Source organism: Arachis ipaensis, chromosome B08, assembly GCF_000816755.2.
Source record: "Arachis ipaensis cultivar K30076 chromosome B08, Araip1.1, whole genome shotgun sequence".
In the NCBI taxonomy this organism is placed as follows: Eukaryota; Viridiplantae; Streptophyta; class Magnoliopsida; order Fabales; family Fabaceae; genus Arachis; species Arachis ipaensis.
Window position 1 is genome coordinate 75,244,062 of NC_029792.2, and position 7,040 is coordinate 75,251,101.

Here is a 7,040-nt window from a genome sequence, read left to right on the forward strand (position 1 = left end):
ATTGCAGCATTAACTCTATCACATAAAATGCCAGCAATAGCATATACAAAGTTACATATGGTAAAAACTAGACATTTCAAATGAAATTAATATTGCTGATAAAGTACAACGAAATTAATATATAGAAGATAAAAACTAAAGATATCCATTAGCCAAAAGGGGAGTGTGTTATGTACCTGTTTAAAAAAGCCATAAACTAAGGAAACTATCCAGGAAGCATTCTGGAGATTATTACTGACTCCACGAGTCAAAAACTCATTCCAAACAAACAGTGTTTCGTAAAGTGATTGTTCTGTTGTATTATGATTGGTTAAGTTCCTTTGAAGACTAAACATGACATTGAATGAGTAGATGAAAAAGAAGTCCTTCGTAAGATCCACACTGCACAGAAGCTTCTTGTATCTAAGTCACAAAAGAAGAAAAGTAAAGCCCATTAATAAGATGGATTATTATATGACTAAATAAAAATGAAAACAAATAGTTATAAAATAAAATTGTTAAGCAATTAACTATAACCAACAATATTGAAAAAAGATACAAAAGAAAATGAAAGCCATCTCCTGAGTGAAACCCTGGCAATACCTTGTCTCACTCAAAAAGTTACATTTACATCATAACAGCAATGAAGATTGCCCCTGTACATTTGCAGGAAATGAACTAACAATAAATGTATAACATGAAATGGATGATGGAGGTATACACTAAACATACTACACGACTTAGAAATCTTGAAGAAGTATTATCATTTCTATTTCAAAAGAGACAATTAGGGAGTACCACAAAAAGATGATAGGGTTGACCTGAGGAAGCCCACATTGTGCATACACACTAAAGAGAGACAATCAACATATATGGTACAATAAAAAAATAAAACAAAAACAAAAATTAAGGAACAGAAAAAGGAAACCAAACTGTAGAATTCAACAAAGCTAAAATATGATGTTCTAACAAAATGTTTTCACTACACAACATAATGAACACAAATGAAAACCCACAATTTATAACGTAACTCTCAACTATGTACAAACCACAGGGTATAATTCTCAATGCTACACTCAGATGTCTCTTTATATGTGCTATAGACGTATTACAATTACATGCAAAATTGACTAAAGACCTGTTTTCATCCTTAGAATATGCCATTTTGGATCACACAGTAGGATATAGGATTGGAACCATTTCGCTCTTTGCGATACCATATATAGTGTGCCCACATATTGTGCCAATTTTCCTTCGCTTTGTTATGAGAAGCATGTAGTTTGGCTTAAGAAACTTGACAAATCCTAGATAAAAAAATATAATAAGATGACAGAACCCTTAATTATTACATCCAGTATTTTGGAAAACAAGACCATTATAACAATTTTGTTCATATGAAGAAGATGATAGAAGATTCAATTACCAATGATTCCATAACAAGTTGTAACAAACTTCAGTCCCCCTGTTGACTTGTTTCCTTCGTGTATGTGCCTTAGAAAATTATGCATTAAAAAAGAATAATAATAATAATAATAATAAGAACATTGCAACATTGCCCTATACATGTATAATGTGCATAGAGTCATAGACAAATTAAGAAGGATGATATTCTTAAAAGGTAAAAGTACATCACAACTATTAATGTATTAAAGAAATGGAAAGATATAGCTTTGCTATAAATATCACTCCATATTAACGCAAAAATTTATATTACAAGTGGTTTTTCTAATGTGAGTGAATAGCGTTAAAAGTAACAGTAAAAAAGTTGAAACAAACTTTAAATTACAACAATAATTGTTGCAGTTCACCAACTTTTCTAAGAATTTAAACATATAAGTACAAAAATTATACCAGATGATTTTGTAAAGAAGCTACAATTGCTTGTCTTGCAAGAAACAAACCAACAACTTATCATTATGTTAGCTGATGAGAGAAAGAATGCTTGATATCTATCTAGAACACTATGAATTCTGCCCCTAAGCATAGAATACGTGAGGAAAAAACAAACATAAAAAGTAAGAGAGATAGATGAAGGTGACAAATGCTGAAGATTAAGGTAAAGTCAAATTTAAGGATGTGACTATCAATTTTTGCCTTTTAGGTTTCACTTTCTAAAGAAGGAATGATGTGTGGGTTTAATTCAACTGTTTTGGGCCTTTTTTTGGATTTTGCCCCAACTTCATCAAAATTTCCAAATAATATTCGCATGACTACTCATTTTTTTCCTGAAAAGGACAAGTAGTGGTAATCCTTCTAATAACAAAGGTCAGCAATATCAAATTCCAAAATTAGCAAAAATTACTATTTTTATTAGCAAGAAAACATTACTATAAATGACCAGATTCATGCAATTGATGAAAGAACAGAAAGAAAGAACCCTAGTTTCCCTTTTAAGAAGAGCATAGTAAAAAGTCAAGTATTGGCATAATCACAATCACTAGATATCACAGGAAGCTTTCATTGCGAAGCCAATCGAATTTAGTGCTAATAAAATCAAAGTGACAATTATGTTAATATATTTAATCATCCATCACACAAAATTGAAAAGGACATATTCAGCGAAAATGAACAGGAAGCTAGCGAACAAGGTCAAATAGAATACACGAATTCACAAGCCATAAGCTATTTGCTACAGAATCATTTGACAATCATATAGCATCAATGACATACATCATGAAAATCATGAATGAAAAAACAAATCACAATTATGGAAACCAATCAGAAGCATAAAAATCCATATCAATGTCATGTGAAAATTCTCAGATTTCACATACACAACAAAGCTTGTAAATGCTCACCTCCTCCTACTTTTTATAAAATTCAAGAAAGAAAAGAGGAAGAAGAAGAAATTAAGCACAAAATAGAAATTGAACAACTTAGCAGAGAAGAATTAGAAGAAGAAGAATCAAATTCCAGATCTCAATCACAACCACCACAGCACCAAGAAGGATCAATAGAAATTATAGATTAACGAAAATTACATCATATGGATATAGAAATTACAACTTCAAGAATTCAATGATCTTCTTCAATACCTCAACATCAGTTCTCAGCATCATCAATCATAATTCCAGATTTTACAACAATGGTAATACAACCAGTAGATGATGAAGGCGAGATCAAAATACAGATATTCTTACCTAATGCAGCATCCGATGAAGCGAAGTTGAGTAACTTAATATCTGATCTCATGAGGAGGTAAAAAGATATAACAGATGCAAAAATAGCATGAACAATAGAGAATTTTCTACAATACAAAATGTTGTTCAAGCAAAAGTATCAATTATGGAACAAATCTACAAACTAAAATCATAACGCAAAGGAATTTTACCTATTATTCCATTTTATTTTTTTTAATGCTCAACTTAACATATCTCATGAACAACAGAGAACTCATAATATCTATCTATCTATAAATTAAACAAAATAGGTTGAATAAATAAGCAGAAAAACAATTCTGCTAATACTCCAAATACAAAACTACTGAGAAGAAGCATTACCAGAGAAGAAGCCATTAACTAAATTAAATTTCTGTTCTAGACAACATTCATCAAGCTCATATTAACAATGTTCAGCAATCCAGATTAACAATCTAAATATTTCTCAGCTATTCAGAATCAAAACCTAATCTAATCCTATTTTAACAACCTAAAAATCCACTAATCAGAAAACAAATCTAACTAAAATAATTACTAAAATCAAACTAACTAAACAAAATTAATTGAACTCAGCAGAAATTAAAAGAATTTTGAAACCAAAACCTGGAAGCAGAGACAACCAAAACCTGGAAAGAAGGATGCCCAGGTCTCTACGATTCGAACAGGGGGAAAGAGAGAGGTGGAACCGCGGCTGACGGTGTAACCGATTTTGGTCGCCACAGAGCTAGGGCTTGCGCGAAGGTAGCCGCGGCATTGACTAGAAGAGATGATGGCTGTAGCATTGGAAGAGATGATGGCTATAGCCAGAACTGAGGGGGATAAAAGAAGAGAGAGAGAGGCGCGGTAGTGGTGGAGCTTGAGCTTGCTTTGTTCTACTGGTTTAGTGTTTAAAAAAGAGGAGAAGAAGGAGAAGGTAGCTGCGGCGGTTAGGGTGGCCGGCGGTGCCGCTGTGGGTGAGGAAAGGAGAAGAAGAGGTAGCTGGTTTATTAGTGTTGACGGAGAAGAAGGGTGAGGAATGCTGGTTTATCTCGTTTGATTTGTGTGCTATGAATGTAGCTCGGGCAATGGTAGGTTTAGTTTATTATTTCCAACAGAAAATTTTAAATTACAGACGGATTTTCTGTCTGTAATAATTTAATAAAACGCAGCATTTTTGTCTATTTAATTACAGACGGATTTTTTGTCTGTAACCATTTCCCACGGAAAAAATTAATTTTTTCGACAGAATTATCGACGGATTCTCTTTTCCGTCTGTAATTTATGCTAATTCATTTTTTTTGTTTTCTGACAAAAAATCCCTTTGAAATTTCGTCTGTATTTCCGTGGGACAAAATTCGTCAAAAATATCCGTCTGTAATAACTAGTTTTCTAGTAGTGTTCTCAAATATTGAAATAGGTAGTATTTTGGTGAACAAATCTGCTAAATTATTAGTGAAACGAATTTGTTGAATATTTATATCACTATTTTGTTTAAGATCATGAGAGTAGAAAAGCTTTAGTGAAATATGCTTTGTTCTATCTCTTTTGATGTATATCCCTCTTTTAGTTGACGTATGCAAAGAGAGTTATCTTTGTATATGACTATTGGTATTTCTTTTATGGGTAAGCCGCATATATCTTGAATATATTGGGTGATTGACCTAAGCTAAACACATTCTCGAGTTGCTTCATAAATTGTCAATATTTCTGCATAATTTGAGAATGTTGCAGCTATAGTTTTCTTTCTTGAGCGCTAAGATAGAGTTGTTCCTCCACTTGTGAATAGATAATCTGTTTGTGACCTGCATTTATGAGAATTAGAAAGAAAACCTGCATCTGCATATCCAACTAATTAAAATGTTAATTCATTAGAGTAAAATAAATCCTTATCAATAGATCCTTAGAGATATCTTAACATATGTTTAATACTATTTTAATGTCTTCTAGTTGGATAGAAGCTAAATCTCAATAACAAATTCACTAAAAATGCTATATATGGTCTTATATCATTAGAGAAATACATTAGTATACCAATAGCACTAAGACAAGGTACTTAAGGATCAAGGAGCTCCTCATGACTTTCACAAGATCGAAATGGATTTTTATCCACATCTAGTGATCTCACTACCATTGGTGTACTCAATAAATGTCCCTTGTCCATGTAAAATCTTTTTAAAAACTTCTCAGTATAAGTTGACTCATGGATGAATATACCATCTTTCAAATGTTCAATTTGTAAACCAAGATAAAATTTTGTCTTACGAAGATCTTTCATTTCAAATTCTCTTTTTAATAATCCACAGTTTTTGAAATCTCTTCGAGTGATCCAATTATGTTTATATCATCAATATATACTGCAATAATAACAATTTTAGATTCAAACCTTTTTATGAATACACATGGAAATACACGATTATTTTTGTATCCATTTTTCAATAAGTATTCACTGAGATATTTATATAACATAAGTTCAGATTATTTTAATCTATACAAGAATTTTTGAAGTCTTACTAAACAAATCTCTGAAGAATTATTGTATGCCTCAGTCACTTTGAATCCCTCAGAGATTTTCATATAAGTTTTTTTATCAATTAAGCTGTATAAATAAGCTGTAACAACATCCATTAGACACATGTCATACTTTTCATGCACAACCAACCTAGTAAGATATCTTAATGTAATTGAATCCACCTCAGAAGAATATGTTTTCATATAGTCAAAACCAGATTTTTGTGAGAACCCTTGTGCTATTAGCCGTGCTTTGTATCTTTCTACTTCATTTTTGTATTTTGCTTGCGCACAAAAATTCACTTGCATCCCACTGGTTTTATACATTCAGATGTTTGACTATAGGACAAAAAATTTTGCGTTTTTCTAAGAAAAGTTAATTTAGCTTGAATTGTATTTTTTTTATTTTAGCCAACCATTTCTCTGTCTATATTCTTTGATAGATTTTAGTTTGTGATCCTCATTTTGATTTACTAGTTCAACAGCAATATTATAAGCAAAAATATTATCGACAATAGTATTTTTTCAGTTTGATCTTTTTTCGGTAGTGACAAAACTTATCAAGATGTTTTTATTTTCAGGTACCTGAACCTCTTTCGAAGTTTTATCAATATTTATGTCTTCAGATCTCTTTTGAGTACTTGCCTCCATATTGTGACCATCATGATTAATTATTTCTCTCTTTTTTCGAGAGTGCTTATTCTTAAAACCGATTGGCCTTTCACACTTTAGGGGTGGATTACTTTCATTTGTACTAACAACTTGTTCTTTTGAGATATTTATTCTTATTGGTGCATTTGCAACTGAAATGTGAGATTTTATTACTTTCTTTAGGTCAGAAAATGCGTCTTGTAATTGATTTGCAATATTTTGCATATAAATTAACTTTTGTACTACTAGCTCACATTATCTAGTGCAAGGATCTAAATGGGATAACGATAATAATGTATTAAAAGTAATTTCTTATTTCCGTTGATTATTTTTTTCTCCCTAATTTTGAAAAAAATGTTTCATAAAAGTGACAATAAAAAAAATCTTTCCTTAAATAAATCACCTGTCATGGATTCAAGATATTTTATAATTGATGGAGATTTATAACCAACATATATCTCAATCTTCTTTGGGATCCCATCTTTGTGCATTGTGGTGGAGCAATTGGGACATAAACGACACATCCAAATATCCTAAGATGAGAAATGCTTGACTCTCAACCTTAATCCAGTTATAATGGAAAGGATTTAACATAACTTGTCGGTCTGATGCATATAAATGCTGCAGCATGCAAAATAGCATGTCCCATGCTAAAATATGCAATTTTGTTTTCATAAGTAATGATATAGCTATTAATTGGAAGCATTTGATCAATGATTCTGCTAGGCCATTTTGAGTGTATACATGATGAGCAAAAAGTTTTTC

At 31.4% G+C, this 7,040-nt stretch overlaps 1 long non-coding RNA gene across 1 annotated transcript; it reads right to left on the bottom strand.

Annotated features, from left to right (window-relative positions):
* LOC110262425 lies at positions 313–1,480 on the bottom strand. Its single transcript, XR_002352604.1, has 3 exons — positions 1,403–1,480; positions 583–1,283; positions 313–402 (listed from the first exon to the last, which is right to left on the bottom strand). It is a non-coding gene; the product is annotated as an uncharacterized LOC110262425 (long non-coding RNA).